A 19,571-nucleotide genomic window follows, 5' to 3' on the forward strand; every position below is an offset into this window, starting at 1 on the left:
CCATAAATTTCCCTCTGTCCCCATAATAAAACAACTGGATTTCTGAAACCTCTGAGGGAGAATAAATATACTGTTTTCATAGCTCCCAAAGTCTGTGCACTTGTACTGGGCACTCTCCAGGTGGCTGCATAGACAACTTCAGCTTGATTTTCATTGACTTTTGATATGCCCTGACACATATAAAAATAATCTATGTGAAATTGCTGATATTTAGCCATTTTTTACTTACACAAACATTCACTCCATGTTCTTTGATCTACGAGATCACTGAGAGAGGTGGCACAAGTACTGTTAGGTATCGTCCAAGGGCACCACACCAAAGCCTGTCCATGTCTGAGTAGTGCCGCCTGTCCAGGACTATCCACCCAGAACCTATGTTAGGTTTGCTACAAGGTCTGTTAATAACCAAACCCGCACATAACTAACAAGATTATCAATTAAGCTGCTTTTTTTGAAGAAGAGTTTTCAAAACTTCGAACATCCCTTCAGCTAACATTAGCAAACATTGTTAATCACAAATTTGGGAACAGAACATCTGTTCGTTTGGTAGAGCAAGCTCCTTTACTCACTTCACTTTTCTTTTCTTTCTTCTTTCTTTCTTTCTTTTTCTTTCTTTCTTTTTTTTTTCTCCTTTTTTCAGGGTCTTACTTGTCACCCAGGCTGGAGTGCAGTGGCACAACCTAGGCTCACTGCAGCCTCGACCTCCTGGGTTCAAGTGATCCTCCTGTCTTAGCACCCCAAGTACCTGAGACTACATGCACACACCACCATGCCCAGCTATTTTTTTTTTTTTTTTGTAGAGACATTGTTTCACCATGTTGCCCAGGCTGGTCTCAAACTTCTGAGCTCACGCGATCATCTGCCCTCCTCGGTCTTCAAAAGTTCTAGGATTACAGGTGTGAGCCACCACACTGGGCCTCACTGTTTCTAATAGGTGGATCAAATCCTCACTCAATGAACATCCTCCAAAGGACCATTTATTTCATTCAGAATTTTAAAAATTTCCATTTGCTTATTTGTAAATGAAAAAGCAGACTTTGTGTATCCCCACCATTCATTTTTTTAGAGGTTTTCTGAATCAAGGAGGCAGCATACTTTATGGCACTGTGTTAGTTCAGGCTGCTATAACAAAATACTGTACCTTAGACTGGGCCATTTATAAACAACAGACAATTATTGCTCATAGTTCTGGAGGCAGGTAAGTCCAAGATCAAGGTACCAGTAGATTTGGTGTCTGGTGAGGGCTCTCTGCTTCATCAGTGGCGCCTTGTTGCTGTGTCCTCACATGGCAGAAGGGGCAAATAGGCTCTCTGAAACCTCTTTTATAAGGGTACATTGCTTTAAGGGCATAGAAGATGGAAGGGATTAATTTTTCTTGGGGCATTTGGGGAAACCACGAATGAGTGGTGACATTTGAGATTGTCGGATAGTTGGTGAGTGAGTCAAAGGAGAATAAAAATGGAAGTAACATTAAAAGGGCACAGTCCTTGAGAGAGGAAATCCCAGCTCATATTTACCTTTGAGGTGATGAAAGCAGAAGGCAGACGCAGTTGTAGCTTCTACTGAAGGTGGTAAACAGATGTGCCATGGGATTAAACTCCAGCGGTATTTAATGGCAGGAGCCCTGGGTAGCTTCCTATGTCCTGTGGCTGGGGCATACCTAGGGCAGGGATAGACGCAATATTTCTCAAAGTGAATCAGAGTCCTTTGTCAGTGGGATAAAATGCTGATTCTCAGGCTCCTCAGCAAACCTACTGAATCAGATTCTTTTGGTGCAGGGGCCTGGAGATTTGCATTTTTAACAACCTCCCCAGAAGTTTCCTTGCACCCTCAAGTTTGAGAACCACCCTTTCAAAGTGTGATTTCATCACCCAGGAGACATTTGGTAGTGTCTGGAGACATTATTGGTCATCACGATTGTGGGGGTGCTACTGGCATCTAGTGTGCAGTATCCAGGGCCGCTGCTACACATCTTACAGTGCACAGGACAGCCCTCATGACAGAATTATCCTGCTCAAAATGTCAGTAGTGCTGAGATTGAGAAATCCTGAACTCCATCATATGAAGGGCTCTCAAGGAAAAGTACAAGAAGTGGACTGAAGTCAGTTTGTGTCACTAGGTGGCTCCTTAGGCTACTCAGACAGGGGGCGAGGGTTATGGGCTTCCAGGCCCAGTTATTGGGCCACTAAATTTTCGTAGAACTGGGCAGAGCTCACATGTGTTGAACCCATGCAGATGACACTCCTGAAGCCACCAATTCATTATTTGCTAAAGTTTTTTTTCCCCTGATACCAAAACATTTAAAATCTTTATTGAATTATCATCACAAAATTGCGGTCATTTCTTGGGGGAAAAATATGGAACTGGTTCTACACAAAGTACTCTTTGCTCAACTTGCACTTTCTTGAAATCCAAAAGGTAGATTTACATTAAAATCATGTTGGCTAAGAGTTGAAAAAAGTTATTGCTTATATGGAGTTAAGAAAGCAAACTTTGGAAATTTTTTTTGAGTCTGAGTTTGTTTCTAAGAAGCCAACTACTTCTCCAGCTCTCCTGCAATCCTGCCAAGGTGATGTCCAGCTTGTCCCTGTTCATAAGTTCAACAGATCAACCCTGTAGGAAAGCCAAACCATAGAGAAAGGTGTATGCATTTACTAAGTTTTTTTTTTTTTTTTCCTGAACAAAATGTCAGTGTGTATTGTTCTATGACAACAGTGATATTTGAAATTATGCCTCGGGCCGTCAGTAGGTAAAGATTTTTGTTCATTTGCTGCATTTCAAAATATTTGTGTGCACGTTCCCATTAAGATTTATTTTTCTTAGATTGAATATACAGTTAATCTATATAGAGATGAGGTAGGTAACAACCTCCCTTCTGGATTGTTCGTTTTAGTTAAGGTGTTACTCATAACAATTTGGTTTCCTTTCCAGTCTTTTGCAAAAATAGGGCTTCAGTGCAAGATATCCTTTTAAAAATACCCTTGGGTCCTGAGTGTTGAACTTTTCTGGCTGAAATAATTTTGCACCTTCCAAATGTTTTAATGCTGTTAGGAAGCTCTTAAAATGCAAGGATTTAAGGCCCTTAGCTAGTTAAGCTTTTAGCAGAAGTAGAGCTGTTAGATAAGAATAGAACTCATCCTTTACTTTTGGAGCTTTGGACTCTGTTTCCAGCTGCTTCCAGTCATTTGAATCCTGAAAGCTCCCCTAATCCTCGCGGAGGCAGCCTTTCTGGCTCCCAGGACCCACCCCCTTACTTCTGATTGGCGAAGCTCCTCTGCGGCTCAAGCCAGCCACCTACGACGTCTCTGAGAACTGATTTGAAATAAGAGCCAGGCGGTCCTCGCTTCCCTGCGACCGACTTTTCATAGGCTGGGGGAGAAAAGGTTGAGAAACTTGACATTGTCTCGGGCAGAGTGCGTGTAGCAACAGATCAAAGAAAAAGAGGACGAAAACGTGCTCTTTGCTGCCCGTAGATTTCGCCGGGTTGCTTTTGTCTTGCGGGATCCTGTCGGGTTCGGTGTTTCCGCTCTGAAGACTGCGGCGCGGGCTCCGATGCAGCTCGCTCCCTGCCGGATGGGTCATGGGATTCTAAACATGAGGCAGGTAAGCTCAGGCGGCTGCGCTGGTGGCGGAGGGGGCGGGCGCCGCCCGGGACCCCTGCGACCTGTTACTCCGGAGAGCTGGCTTGGTTAGCAGGCGCCTGGCTATAGTCGATGCGTTTGGCGGAAAGACGGGGCTGCATTTTTCTAAGACAACCAAAGAAGCACATTACCTGAGCTACCCCGGTCTGGCCCTCGCCACCCGCCCCCACTTTTGCCTCTAATTGTGGTTGATGTCAGGCAGTCGTTGTAAAGGGCTTACAAGCAGTTTGTAGAATATATGTAAATCAATTCCAGTTTGCGGCCGCTGGAATGTATCGTGCAGGATGTGTCTCGAGCTTTTAGTGTCTCTACCCTATGCTTTGGGCTAGAATAAAGACAGCTGAATGTCCTGGAAAAGAATTTCACGGGGCCGCTTATCTCATTTTGGTTTCGCATTCTGAGCACTTACTGTGTTTCTGGCGGAGAAGGCGGAACCAGCTTGAAATGAGCACAGGCAGTCCTTCCAGAAAAATGCAAATTTGTTTTTCTGTTGTAGCAGTTTGGAAACTGTATTGCTTCTGGATGTGAGAAGACAGCCCTGAAAACAGTGAGGGGAGAAAGGGCTGGGGGATTACTTAAATGAGTCTTTGAAAAGAATTCTAAACCAACAGCTTCTTCCGTGGCTCTGGGGCATGATGATAAAATTCCTTATCAGTCCAGGAAGAGGTTTATAGCTTTGCTGTTAAGCAAGAAAAGGAAAGAAAAAGTTGATGTAGGAAGCCAAGGAGAGGGTGTGATTTACAACTCAATCAAAGTTATGGAAAAATCTTATGTCAATATTTAAATATCAAGAGCAATACTCATATAAGGAGAAAACAAGGCCGGAAAAACATGCCAATAGGCTGGAAGGGCAGGGATTTCAAGAGGAATGCTATTGCTTTTTACCAGCCCTGAATAAATCTGAGTGGGAAAGTTAGCATCTGTATCGCAACCGGAAAAGCTCTTCACTTTTTCTTCTAAGTGGGTTGGGCGCTCGCAACCCTGCACACTTTGGGGGAAGTGAGCTTTCCATTTAGGAGCGCAGGCGAGGGATTTAGAACTTTCTGTCCCTTTCACACAGCCTTGGGAGATGAAGCAGAGCCCCCTTCGAATGGTCGAATGGTCAGCGCAAACCCTCCGCCTTCTGGCCCCCTCGCTTGTTCGCTCAGCAAGCATGCTTGGCAAGTTTCAGGGAGTGCAGAAAAACACTTGCGGAGGAGCAAGTGCCCTCTGCTTGCAATGAATTGCCCTTGCCTTGCTGGGGACTGTGGGGCAGACGCTCGTTTTCTTTAAGTTCTGCAAACTCACAGTCCAACCTCATACTTTTAATGTCTACTAAAGTGGGAGGAGGAAAAGGAAGGAGAAGGTTAATTGGAAAGGATTGAAAAGGAAAAAGAGGAACGCAAAACATTTTTGACAAAGGTCCTTAGCTGCAACAAAGAAGTTATTTGATCCTGTGCAGAGCCACCTGTCCTCTCCTTAGTGGTATCTGAGCTCAATTTCCAGAATCCCTGTTCCCACACAATTCCTCAGGAACCATGGCAGTCTCCGTTCCTTTTGCCCAAGGCTTGCTTCCCCCAGCTTGGGATGGTTTTTCCCATGCCTAGTTTGTTGTGGTATTTACATGAAGTTGGAAAACAGCCCAGTATTGAAGTTTTAGGGGCACAAGTAGCGAACTCCCTAGTTATTTAATGAATGGACAACTTTTCATCTCACAGCTATGTATGTCTACTAATTTTTTTGGCCTGTTCAGAACTTAAAAAGAGGGTGGGATGGAACAAGGGAGGAGATGAAGGAGAGAGACAGGATCATTGTTCATCCAAAGAACGAGGACAGTTTCCAGAATCTAGCAAGTTGTTTCACTGCAGTCAGAACAAGGATGTAGGGAGGAATGAGATGGCGGTGTTATTGGCATGGGTTAATCCCTACTTTGAGTTTCTCTTGGGGAAACCTGACTGTAGAATCCAGGCAGGGTGAATCGCACCCATCAGCCAATTTGTCATCTCAGCCCGGCAGCTCCAGCTGGATTTACAGGGTTAACTATCAAACAGACCTGTGTGTCATCAGCTCAGCAATGAAATTCAATCTCTTTGCTGATGAGTGATCTGTCCCTAGGGCTGCACAAATGCCATACACTGGTGTGGCAGCCCAGAAGAGACCCTTGCCTGCCACTGATAGCCAGAAATTCTGGGTAGCCAAAAATTGCCAGCAGAATTAGAAAGCTGTTTGCCTAGCTGTAAGATTCAGAGGGGTTTGGGCTTCTGCCAGGTTGGCAGAAAAGGAACACTCCTGAAGCCACCACTTCAGGTGTAGAAGGATAGTATTCTTTGAGGGTTCCTAAGACCACGGCTGAGTTAGGCCAAAGAAAAGTGTAAATCTGACTCACCTTGATCAGGAAGTAATTTTAAAATATATGCCAACCTGTCTCTGCATTCTGATCATAAATGGGAAACTTTTATGTACCTTCCTTGAGAAGGAATTTACTCTGTTCCCAGGCAAAAGGAAAAGCATGGCCACCTGTTCTAGAAGCCTGGCCAAAAACAACAGGTTTGCCTGTGGCATTCCCACAACTGCAAATCCACCCCACATGGCAATCCACCCATTGTCCCTACACACAAGAAGAACAAATAGTTCATTCTTGGGCGGGGTGTGTGTGTGTTGAGGGCGGGGGGAATCAGATTCTCTAGGCAAAATTGCCTACTAGACATATTTTGTGTTTCTAACATCCTGGTGACTTTAGAAAAAACTCTAAGGGAAGAAGGTGCATGATGTATTTCTGATCTACTAAAACAAAATGAGTCACATAGCTGCTAAATTCTTGCAAGGCTAGGATGCTGCTGTTTCAGGGAAGCTGTGATCTGTTTGATTAGCTCGTTCTGCATTCTTTAGATTGGAATTAAAATGCCCAAGGACATCTGGCTTAATAACGAAAGTGTTCGTATTAATCTTTCCTCTGAGGATTAGAAAGTCCTTTACAAATACGATCTATTTATTCTCTGCCATATCCCCAGGAGAGAACGAGGTGGCAATTTGATCCTCATTGAACAAATGGTGAGACGAAGGCAGAGAAAGGTTAAGTATAAAGAGACACAGCAAGTTAGGGGCAAGTCTGGGGATGAATACTCACCCACCCAGAAAGACTACCTGTGCAGGTTTAGGATCTCAAATGGCATTCTAGGGATTAAAACAGAATCTCTCTTACAGCATTCTTTTTCTTATCATTCTGTAACTGGCAAGTATATTGTGTCCCAAGTATGTTGTATGGTTTCCTTCATTTGAAAGTACAGACTCTAACAGTTCAAAAGGCAGTTCTGTTCTCATTTCTCCCAACATTGAGATCAGGCAGCTTTTATGAAATCTAATAGAAAGATACAGTAACTAACAGGAATTTTAAATATGCATCTGAGAAATGTTCCCTTTCAACAGATGTTTTAAGTTTTTGCACATGGTTTAGAGAGCTCAATGTCTTCAACATATGTTAAAATTTTAATTTCTTCCCTACTATCTTTCTTTCAGCAAATGTTATAATCATAAGACTTGCTGTCAGTTTAAAGATCCTTGTTGGTCATTTTGAAATAATTTTTTTTGAGTCATGTTTGTAGTTCGCTTGGCTGTAGACCACATAGGCTACAAGCAAATCTGTTAATTGGTAGTTGCATGTTATCCACAGACATTCCAGCAAGTTTTAAGGCAAAGTGCACATGTGGATGTCTCCTGGCTTTGATCGTTTGTGTGGTAAATAGACATCCAAGGTAGCTATGGCAACCTGGGCTGTGCGTTGGTGAAAGGAGGGGATTTGGTTACTGGACAAAGAGTAATTTGTTTGATTAGAAAAAGGTAGGGGCAAATCAGGACATTTTTAACCCGCGTGATTTGAGGATCCCAGTTAAATCAAATCATTCGGATTTTTCTCCATAGGCAAAAAGAAGTAATGGCTAACCACACCAGAGTATCTTGCAGACGTAATTTAAATTCTTTTTAAACAAGTGGTTGCTACTTTCCAAAAGCAATTTATACAATGAAAAGGAAGTACAATATTTCATATAAATGTCATCAATATCCCTATTGTAGTAAGTATGAACGTTTTTATTTTCAGAACTTGATGGGACTTTGAAAGACCAGGATCTGATTAGAGGTGTACATTTCAGTTATCTACCTGCAGGGGTCAGGCTTGAAGTTCTCGTGGTCGGAAGATCAGGCAGCGGACGTCACTGCAGGGAGCCCGAGGCAGAGTTAGAGAGAATTGCTCTGCTTATTTGGAACAATTAGTTAGCGATTCTTTAATCTTGTGACCAAAGCTACTATGAAAATGAGTTCATTCAAGGAAGAGAATATCAAATACGCTGTGATTAAAGAAAGGGCGATAAAGCCAGGTCAAACAGCAATCTAATCTCCGTTTACATATAAGGCAGTTTATCGGGAAGATTCTGGCTCATTATCAACTCCTTTGATTTCACACAAAAGTGAGCTCAGGGGTTTTGTTCTAGAAACTTGTTTGCCCAGTTTTATGAGCTGGCATGTTATAAAAATTTCTTTAAACTAAAAAGGACACAATATTAGGGAGCCATCTGGATCTGAAATATTTTTCCCCCTCTGGAGGAAAATATTCTATTGACACAAGATCAGGATGGTTAATGACCTCCAGGAGGTCAGGTGATAGTAGAAGCACAGAAAATTGAGGCACAGAAGAAAAAGCCAAGAGGGGACTTTCCTGAAAAAAACAAACCAGACCAAAGAAAGTAACTTACCTGCTTTGTGCTATGAAAGAGAGGTTCTGAGGGCCGGGCGCGGTGGCTCATGCCTGTAATCCCAGCACTTTGGGAGGCCGAGGCGGGCGGATCACAAGGTCAGGAGATCGAGACCACAGTGAAACCCCGTCTCTACTAAAAATACAAAAAATTAGCCGGGCGCGGTAGTGGGCGCCTGTAGTCCCAGCTACTCAGGAGGCTAGGCAGGAGAATGGCGTGAACCCGGGAGGCGAAGCTCTCAGTGAGCCGAGATCGTGCCACTGTACTCCAGCCTGGGGGACACAGCGAGACTCCGTCTCAAAAAAAAAAAAAAAAAGAAAAAGAAAAAGAAAGAGAGGTTCTGAGTAAACATGGAAGAGGTGCTGATCATTTGTAGTACAAGTGGATGTTGAAGGTCTTATATTCAGTCCATTGTTTATGATGAATATAATATAAAGGCTGTCCTTCCTTTCTTATATCATTCAATGACATTTACTGAGCACTCACAGAATTAATATATTCTGCCACATTATACGTGATTATTAATGTGCCGGGACACTTTCTAGGTTCCAAACATGATTTTGGTAAGGTCCCTGCCCTCAAAGAACTTTTGATCTGATGTACAATTTATTGTACCAGTAGCACAGTGCAGGTTTTTCCATGGTCAAAATGGCTTCTCATTAATATCTATATTCGTGTGGGTAGGGATCCACTTGAAAAATTGATGGTATCCAAAACCTTGCTGAACTTCGGAGACTTGAGAAGTGATTTGTAATTGTGAAATTTAGTTGATTTTTAGCCCACATGTCCATTTGTAGAAATTTATGACTTCTTACATAAAGCAGATTTCTCATAATTATTAAATAGTAATTGATTTTTCTCAATAGAGAAAAGTAACTCATAGGTAGTCCCCAATCTAGGAATACTTTATGTTTTAGGAGTTTGTTGTTTGAAACCCAGAACATTTTCCAGCAAAAAGTAATCAATCTGATTAATGTGAGATCAAGTTCTGAGTTTTGAGGACATGCCCCTGTGTTATACAGGATGGAAACAGAAGGAGAAAGAATTGTCATACTTTCGGTAATAGGCCAGTCATGGCAATATTTGAAATATGAAGTTTGTACTAGTTTTCACCTTTCTTTCTCCATCCTTCTGATGTCTTCTGGTCTCACTAGGGCATCTCCCCCAGGCCTGTCCTAATATATAGTGAATTCATAATTGTTCATCTTCCCACCCTTCCCTTCCCCACCTCCAAACCACTCTCCTGTTTCCTCTAGTCAACGGTCTCTACCACATGGCAGGAGAGAAGTAATATGGGTGAGCCAAAGCTCATGACTCTTAGCCCTTTAACCCTTAGGATGAATCTTTAATTGGGGATATTTTAAGCAGTAGAGCCTGGAGCTACAAAACACATGATTTTCTTTTCAGGGACAATATTTGGGGGCAGGACCATGCCTTTGGCAGACAGAACTTGCTGGTGTGTCTGCCTGTGGGTCAGACCTCTTCATTTCATCCTGCCTGAACTTCTGGACCCACTAGGGTCTTTGTGAGTAACAGCCAGGGAGCCACAGGCCCCCAATTGAGAGGGAATTATGGCGTTTGTGGGTATGGGTTGTTTGTAAGTGTGCTCTTTGTATGTTGAGCACTGTCTACTTGTATTAGAATAAGTGGAAAGGAAATAGCTGTAGCATCCTCTTATCCACACGAGTATTTGAGTTGGTGTATGTATTTCTACTCGTTTGTCTGCTTATCTTGGGACTGAGTTACTCCAGAGCAAGAGTTACATCTTAATTACCTTTGAATCCCCAGACCCAAGCCCAGTGTCTGGCACACAATAAGAATTATTAAGTGTTCTACAGGCGCATGCTGGATGAATTTTAGTAAAACAGAGAATGGAAAATGCTCCTTAAAATCAGAAGGGATATGAAGAAGAAAGGGCATTAGAAAGGTCTGGGAAACAGCAAGGACTAAATAGATCAGTAGTAGAGAAAATTAACATAGGTTATGATTACTGAACCATATGTATATGGTTTTATATATATATAGTCCATTTATAGACGCATAAATAGTCTCTCTCTCTCTCTCTCTCTATACATATATATATATATGTATATATATATATATACCGTTCAATTGTGTTCTGGGCAAGAACACAACCCAAAACATGGTAAGCACCTTGGAGTTGATCGTACTGCAGAAATGATTACGAAATGGGTCATGCCCTCCAATAGCTCAAAGCCTAATCGCCAAGATAGAATCTGCTGCTTGCTCTCATTGAACCCAGCCTGATAGTTTAGGCCTTAGGTCCATGTGCAGTTGTTTAATTTTGCAGGTGAGTGGCATGCCCAAGATTACTCCACAACTGAGATAGCGTGTCTGAGAGAAGACTGAAGCCTTACCCATGTAGATGGTGACCACGTTTTTCATAGTGAAGTTCAAGATTTGTGCTGGACAAAGCATTTTCATTGCCGGTAGGTGTAAAGACCCAGAGTTATAGTTAAAATGACAAAATAGAAATTTCAGGGACATTTAATAGTTTATGGAAACAACAAGACTAATATATTACTAAAGGGTCTATGCAGTAGACCATGTTATCTGTCCTATGTCAAGTTTTGGAGTGTTGCTTTGGTTGTGTGTATTTAGAAGTGGTCTTCCCCAAACAATTAGGAGGAAGGGGATTGTTACTGGGAAAATGGATTCATTGAATGCCCTGCTGAGTTAATAATAAGTAGATGAATGGCCAAATAAAGCAATATATAGATGGACGGCACCACCAAATATTATTAATAGAGATTTATTTACTTACATACGATCAATCTTCTGTAGGAAATACATTAGGAATCCAGACTAAGAATACCAGTTAAAGTTTAGCATTTCTGGGTTGACATTTTAGCACAAGAAACACTTTACCCTCCATCTGGGAGCAAGGTATGAGGGAGACTTAGGTTCTATACCTAGAACCTAAGTCTTCTAGACTCCCCATCTCATTCTCTTTTGTGACTGCACATGCCTTCTACTAAGATATAATTTGGATGTTTTCAGGTCATGTGCTGTAATTCAATATGCTAATAAATTCCAAGGCAATTTGAATGGAATGATGGTTTATAATGAGGCAACTCAGGAAAGACTATATCATCTTTAGTGGAAAATGCTATCCAAAACATCCAAATAGTTAAATGATCTTATATTTGGGTTTTGTGCTTCTTTTATGTATATATTCTTTGCTCTGATTTTAGTTAAGTATGAACATATCAGACAGTAAAAACTAGGAGAATTATATTTATACAGAAGAAAGTTTAGGGAATGAGATGAGTCATTTAGCCCATGAATTAATCAGCTGTGCTTTGAGGAAATAGTGCAGGAAGGTAAAATGGAACAAATAGGAGAAGAAAGTGTGACTTCTTTTAGTCATCGTATGATGGGGAAAGTGGTAGAGAAAAATTGGCTATTTGGTGAGTGATTCAGTTGAGTTCCTTTTCAGTGGTCGATGTTTAAAGTGAAATTCTAATGAGATTGATGCTGCCCTTTTTGTATGGTTCTGAGTAAAAAAGGGAAAATAGTAATAATAATTAATTGAGAGGGGTATGACTTTCTGAGTAGATAAAAACATTATAGTAGACTGTTAGATAATGAATATTTATTGTTTGATTCTTCTCAGTCTGGAAGAGACACTTTCTGAATATTTCTCCTCTTTCTAACATTTCAGCTGTCAGAATTGAATGGTTCACATGTAAACTACATTGTTTTGGTTTAACTAACAAAGAGTGATAAGACATGAATTGTTTGTGACAGCCCCGAACATTGATAACAGAAGACATTAATGCCTGCAGACATAGCCTACATGGTAAAAATCTGGAAACAAAAATGCTTATTATGTTAGGCCAACGTGCTTTGACCTAGTTTTGCTTTCCTGCTTGGAAATTATGTCAATATTAGTTACATCATCCCTTCGGATGAGCAATTCCACATTCTTGTTTATTTCACTGTCATATTATTAGTTTTGTATATTTAGTTCTGACCTCTGAGGAGTCAAACTAATCCTCATTGACTTGCATTTTCCCTTTGAAATGAGACTTCTGCATGATAAAGAGAGAGGATTTTATGTATTAACAAAACAATCTAAGATACCTCTTCAAAGGCATTCACTTCTCCTTGATCTGGAGCTACTGCTCTCTTGAAGGTTCCTAGAGGCCATCCAGTTTTCTGCTGATCAGAATTAGTCTTTTTTTCTTTGTCTTATGGGGATGGAATAGATTACTGCGCCTAGAACTGCCGTAGTTGAATAACAAAAAGTAAAACTGTGAGGCTGACCGGACATTTCCCAGCCCATCATCCTTAAATTTGCCCTTTGCATGTTTCTGCTTTACTTCTTCATCCAGTAGAAACTGGCTTAGCATATTTTTCCTATTTAACATTTTTATTGAATACTTTTCAAAATGAATTATTTCCTCAGTTGATTTCGAACACATTTTTTTCTGTCATTTAATACTTTATATCACTAGAGGAAAGAACCATTTAATTCTTTCATACATTTATGAATTCTAATCTTCAAAGAGTGTGAGTTATTCAAGTGATCAACTTACATCAAATTTACAAGTATAATTTACTACCAAAAGACCTTGAATGCTTTTTGGTGCACATGTTTTGGCATTATTATTAACAAATGTAATCAGGCAAAAGCCCACACAAACATGTATTCCTGGTTCCTCTTTAAAAATGTACCATTTGCTTTTGTTTTCTAATTAAGGCTTTGAAGGTTAAAAATCCCTTTGTTGTTAGCTGCTTTACAAGACTCCTGCCTGAGTGCAGAAAACATAAGCAGGGAGTGTCCTCTTCAAAGCATAATCAAACCAACTAAATTTTAACCAGGTAAATTGTTGATTAGCATTGGATCATTTAAAGAAACAGTATGAAAGTAATTGGGATAGTCACAACTCCTAATTGTGTGATCCCGGGGGCTTCAAACATTGTTTGAAACATTCACCTCAGGTATTATGTTCCATGTCTGATCCTCATGCTAATTTGAATACTAGGATCCTGAAGAAAAACTTTATAGGATTTCTTGAGTCCCTAATTGATATGTAAACATTGTCATTCCCAAGCTGCCTAAAGTTGTGAATTACAGTATACCATGTGTCTCCTGTTGTGATAGCAATTTCTACAGCAATTTTTCTGATTGTTGTGGGCAAATGTAAATATATTTCCCTCCTCTTACACAAATAGTGGCCTTTCACATACGTTATTCTGCACCCTGGCTTTTTTTCTGCTTTACGATATACCCTAGAGATCTTCCCATAACAGTCCACGGAGAGCTTCCTCTTTAAAAACAGAACAAAACTGCGTATCATTGCACTGTGACAATGTACCATAATTGATTTGACCCTTCCCCTACTAGTCGTGTGGAGTGTGTCCAATCTTTTGCCATTAAAGCAGTGTGCACTGAAAAACGTTGTGTTCATCAGTTTGTATGGGGTGGATGTATCTGTATTAAAAATCCCCACAAGTGGGATTGCTGGGCTGAAGGGCAAATGCAGTTTCTAATTTTGATAAATAAGTAACATTGTCTAACCAGCCTGTGTGAGAGCACTGCCCCAGAGCCTCATCAATAGAGAGCATTGTCCAACTTGTGCACCTTTGCGTATCTGATATCTGAAAAGTGGCATCTCTGTGTAGCTTTGCATTCTCTTCTGAGTGACGTTGTCTTTGCATGTGTTGAAGATCTATTTGCATTTCTTGTGCAATGTCTGCTCATATCCTCTGTTTAGGAAAAGAAAAAGAAGGCAGGGCGCAGTGGCTCACGCCTGTAATCCCAGCACTTTGGGAAGCCGAGGCGGGCGGATCATGAGGTCAGGAGATCAAGACCATCCTGGCTAACACGGTGAAACCCCGTCTCTACTAAAAATACACAAAAAAATTTAGCCGGGCATGGTGGTGGGTGCCTGTAGTCCCAGCTACTCCGGAGGCTAAGGCAGGAGAACGGTGTGAACACAGGAGACAGAGCTCGCAGTGAGCCGAGATCGCGCCACTACACTCCAGCCTGGGCCAAAGTGCGAGACTCTGTCTCAAAAAATAAATAAATAAATAAATCAAAGAAAAAGAAAATGCCAGGTCTAGTACAATGATGTTTGATGTTCTTTTGACAATGATGAAACCACTATTTAGTAAGTGAATCACTCCAGGCAGTAGACTTAGAAGCACAATATCAGAGACCCTTGAGTAAAGACCCTAATGTGCCACATCTTAACTCTGTGACCTTGGGTTGATTCCTTAAACTTTCCAAGTTTCCTCACCATAAAATTGAAATGATGTAGACAACGCACAGGGTTTATATAATAATCACTAAATGAAGGATAATATATAAAAATGGTATATAAAGCACTTAACAGAGTATGGGTTACATACTAGGCACTTAAGAAATGTTAGGTTAACTTCTCTTTTTTTAGATACAAGCTTAATATTTCAGAGAAGGCTGGGTTTATGGACATTTCTACCTCTTACCCTCTGAATGAATACACGTCCACCCACACAGAAGCATGTAAATATACACATATGTACACATGATGGAATAATGTCTGAAATGATTCAAAATCATCTCTTTAGACAAATGCGTGTGTGTGTGTGTATGCATGTGTGCATGTATATGTATAAATATTCCTGTAATGTAAGAAAACTAATTTGTTCCTAAAAGTATACCCTTTTAGGACAAATTCTCCTAATATGCTAAAACAACACCAAATAGCATTAAATGGACGTGGGTCACTTATCACTACTTTTCATATTATAATCCAAAACAGCGTTTTTTCTTCATCTATCGTATTCTTTACAACAATTAAACTCTTTTACAATGTTATGCACCTTATACTTAAAGCTACACCTAGAAATAAAATTACACTTATACTCATGTTTATGTATTTCTGACTTTAAAACAAAAAAATAAACACAGCAGTAAATACAAAAGGTAGAAATGGAAAAAAATGCATTTTAGAAGGCATGGTGCTAAGGGTTGCCACTACTGAGGGCTGAGAATATAACACTGACCAACTCTACAACTGTGAATAAGACCATTTGGGTGATCTTGTTTCCCAGGGCTCTGTTGTTACAGAAATATAATTTTAAAAATTGTATTTTGAAATAATTACAGATCCATAGGAAGTTGCAAGAAAATGTACTGGGCAGTCTGCACCCTTTACCCACCCCTTACCCCATCCCTAACTCCCAGAAACCAGTAATCATCTGTTCTCCATCTCTATAATTGTGCTACCTCAAGAATATAATATAAATGTAATCATACAGTATGCAATTTTTTGAGATCGACATTTTTCCCAGCTCACTTAATTTTCTAGAGGTTTATCCAAGTTGTTGCATGTATCAGTCGTTTTTTCCTTTTTATTGCTGAGTAATGTTCCTTGGTGTGGATATATGACAGTTTAATCATCAACTTGTTTAAGGACATTTGGGTTGTTTCTACTTTGAAGCTATTACAAACAAAGTTGCTATGAGCGTTTGTGTGCAGGATTTTGTGTGACTGTAAGTTTTGATTTCTCTGGGATAAATGCCCAGGAGTACAATTGCTGGGTCATATGGCAAGTACACATTCAGTTTTGTAAGAAACTGCCAAAGCGTATTGCAGAGTGGCTGAATCATTTTACATTCCCACCAGAAATGTATCAGTGACCCAGCTTTCTCTACATCCTCCCCAGCATTTGATGTTGTCCCTGTTTTCATTTTAGCCATTCTGGTAGGTGTGTAGTGGTGTCTCATTTGTATTGGTTTTTAAAAAGTGCAGAAGATACTTCATAATCCAGTTTGGGTGTGTCCAGTACCTCCCAGGTAAAATTCTCACACGTAATATGGGTCTATCTTGGTACATGACTGAATTGTCAAAAATATCTATGATTGCTGCATTTTTGGTTGAACCTTAACTGAAATACTGAGAGCAAAAAAGAAGCTGTGTTGTGCAAAATATATCTGAACATTAGACTGGGCTTCAATTTATACTCTGAGACACTCAGATAATTGATACTTACTCAAGACATGGCAGATGCATGCCCCAACACCTAACTTCACTTTAGGAATAGACACATGAGGTATCAGGAAAAATTGCTAAGACTATTTAAATTTCTCCCCCCTTTTCCAACATTATTCCATTGCCTTTGCATTTGCATAAGTTAAATAGGGGCATGATCTATCTTCATTGTCAATATACATGTAGATGTGTGTAAATCTACAAACATACATATACATAGACATACACAGGTCCTGTGGGTGTCAATCCCAAATGTTCCCCAATATCCAGTCTAGATTCTCCCAGGTCAGGATTTCTCAACTTTGGCATTATTGCCATTTGGGGTTTAATAATTATTTGTGGGGCTGTCCTGTGCACTGTAGGATGTTTAGCTGTATCCCTGGCCTTAAGCCACGATATGCTGGTAACACTCCCATGTCCCAAAGTGTGACAACCAAAAATGTCTCAGCACATTGCAAAATGTCTACTGGGGCAAAATAAACCTCCCTTTGAGAATCACTGGGGTAGGTAGAAGAGAAGGAGAATCTCAGGCTTTAGGTTACCTCACTGGGTTTGCTGAAACTTGATAAGAATCTCCTTACCAGCAAGGATCAGGTTTTGGTGCCCACCTGGTCACTTCTGATAACTACCAATCTCTAAATTTGTTTCTGCACATTATGGCTGAAGATTAGTGGTTGACGAAGAAATATATCAGCCTTTGTTTCTTAAAGAGCTTGTACTCAATGCTTAAAAATACAAATTGGATCTGGCACTGTTGTGGTTCACACCTGTAACTCCAGCACTTTGGGAGGCCAAGGTGGGAGGATTGCTTGAGCCAGAGAGTTTGAGACCAGCCTGGGCAATATACTGAGACCCCATCTCTACAAAAAAATTTTAAACTTAGCCAGGCCTGGTGGTGCAAACCTGTAGTCCCAGCTACTTGGGAGGCTGAGATGGGCGGATCGCTTGAGCCTGGGAGGTCAATTCTGCAGTGAGCTAAGATGGCGCCTGGGACCTTGTCTCAAAAACAAAACAAAACAAAATAAAATAAAATACAAATTGAACACACATAATTGAAAACAAAACTTCATGCACACCTGGTTTTATTTTACTTCGTAATGATGTTTTATCACATATTAGATACCATGATTATTTTAAAAGATATAAAATTTAATAGGTAATAAAATACCTCATAAAATAGGGTATATCTCCATATGCATAGAGAATTTTATAGAGAAATTGGCACAATTCCTGGATCTTGCTCTGATTCAATGTGTTTATCTTTGAATTCTAATAAGAGGTTTTAAAAGACATTTAAAGAATTGCAAAACAGGCAAAAGAAAATATGATGGTGTTTTATAGTTTAAATTATGTTTACCTGGCAACAATAATTATTTTATTATATAAATTATAGAAAATGTTATGTATTTTTTAACTTTATAAATGTACCTCTACTTGATAAATAATATATTTTGTATTTATTACATTTGATATATAAATATATTCCTACTTTAGAATTAAAATAAGGTGAAAATAGTTATTGTTTGAAATACTGTTAAGTTGTATATTCTTATCTGTATTAGAATTAAAATATGTATCTTATATATAAATTACAAATTACCTGAAAAAAGAATAAATTATAACCTCATGTAAAACTAAATATTTCTGTATCAGTTGTGCAATTTAAATTCTGCTTTTAGTTTTCATTCTTTAAGTTGTTACATTTGGAAAATTTGGATAGTAGTTATCATGAACTCACTGTTATCTGTGGCTCTGACAGTAAAATACGCCATTGAGTTGTACTGTAATATGAATCTCCCAGGAACACTAAGCCAATTCAGAATGAGGCATTCCTTTCTCAGGAACAGAGATTTATAAAGTGACTGGAGGTATCACTATTTCTAGAGGAAGGTGTACCTTGAAGTATTCGCATTCTTTTCTATGCATTTATGATCCCAGCCTACTAAACTCAAGTGACACTTCAATACAGCAAAGCCTCTTGGAAGTATGTGAGTTTAATAAGAAAATTTATGAAGAAAAAATACACTGAAATGCAGACTGACTCCCAAAATAATAGGATACTTTAAAAAAAAATTAGTTTCATAGCATGACAAATAATACTCAAAAATACTTTGAAAGTGCGCCTTTTAAAAATGCCCAAAGGGTTTAGTAGATTATGTTGAGAGAAGGCATTGGAGGAAGAAACATTATAGCCATAAAAGCCAGGAAAATGATCTTCCTTTGTTTATAGGATTACATAGAGGAATTTTAACTTCTAAAGTGAAAATACAAATTACTTGTGTAGGCTAAAATCACCCTTCTTAGAGGAAATGATACAAATTTTCTTCATATAATTTATGTTCCTCCAGAAAGTCTCTATGAAGTGATAACATTATAACTGCATGCATTCTCCTGGTAACTTCATTTAAAGTCTGTGATGTAGTAACATCATGCATACTTCCCTTTCCTACAGAGCCCTTATATTCTCTATAGACCAAGAGGTTAATTAATTTTTGGAGTTATATAGCAAAGAGTTGCCAGAACCCCAAATAACATATCTCTAATTTCCAAAATTGCCTGACAAACTCTATATTTTAAAGAAGCCATGTTATTCTTAGGATAAACCTAATAATGTCACTATAGTCCCCAGTCATGCTCATCTTTGCCTTTCTTCCAATATGTGCAAGGAATATATAAGGAGACCTTTTAAGGTTACAGTATCTTCTTACAAATTAGAGTTTATTCGCTGAGGTTATAACAGCAGCTGAGCATCTCAAAAGCTACAACTTGAGCTGACAGGCAGATTAGCAAGTACATAAAATGTCAGTAGAGAAAAAAATAGACTTCAATTTTTTTGGCAATCCTGTTAAACAACTCTGTGAATAAGTATTTGAAACTTGTACAGTGGACAGTTTGAATTTTCCTCAATGCCTACCACAAAACTTACCTACCTGTTGCATATATGCATCACTGAATTAATTAATGGAAAGTAAAATTTTAAAATGTAACCTTGATTATTTGGGATAAAATGGCACTTCCATGTAATGGAATGTCATAACTGAACTTGTAGGGATTTTCAGATACTCTAGCTGGTACTAAATCTCATCAGAGCCCTTCAAGTTATAACATAAGATAGCATATTCAATATGAGAAAATATTTAATTGTCAGCCTTAAAAATGTATATAGCAGAGGCAATCCATTTTTTTTTCAGACAACAA

General features: G+C 39.5%; 1 protein-coding gene across 2 annotated transcripts in view; it reads left to right on the forward strand.

The window, feature by feature from the left end:
* The first annotated feature begins 3,094 nt into the window (after positions 1–3,094).
* The window catches only part of MID1 (midline 1), a 172,712-nt gene continuing 156,235 nt past the window's right edge, over positions 3,095–19,571 (forward strand). For both annotated transcript variants that reach the window (XM_011966829.1, XM_011966831.1), the window contains exon 1: positions 3,095–3,603. The gene's annotated coding sequence lies outside the window, so the exon portion shown is untranslated. The remainder of the gene's footprint in view (positions 3,604–19,571) is intronic.

The sequence above is a fragment of the Mandrillus leucophaeus genome, unplaced genomic scaffold (genome assembly GCF_000951045.1).
Source record: "Mandrillus leucophaeus isolate KB7577 unplaced genomic scaffold, Mleu.le_1.0 Scaffold777, whole genome shotgun sequence".
Classification (NCBI taxonomy): Eukaryota; Metazoa; Chordata; class Mammalia; order Primates; family Cercopithecidae; genus Mandrillus; species Mandrillus leucophaeus.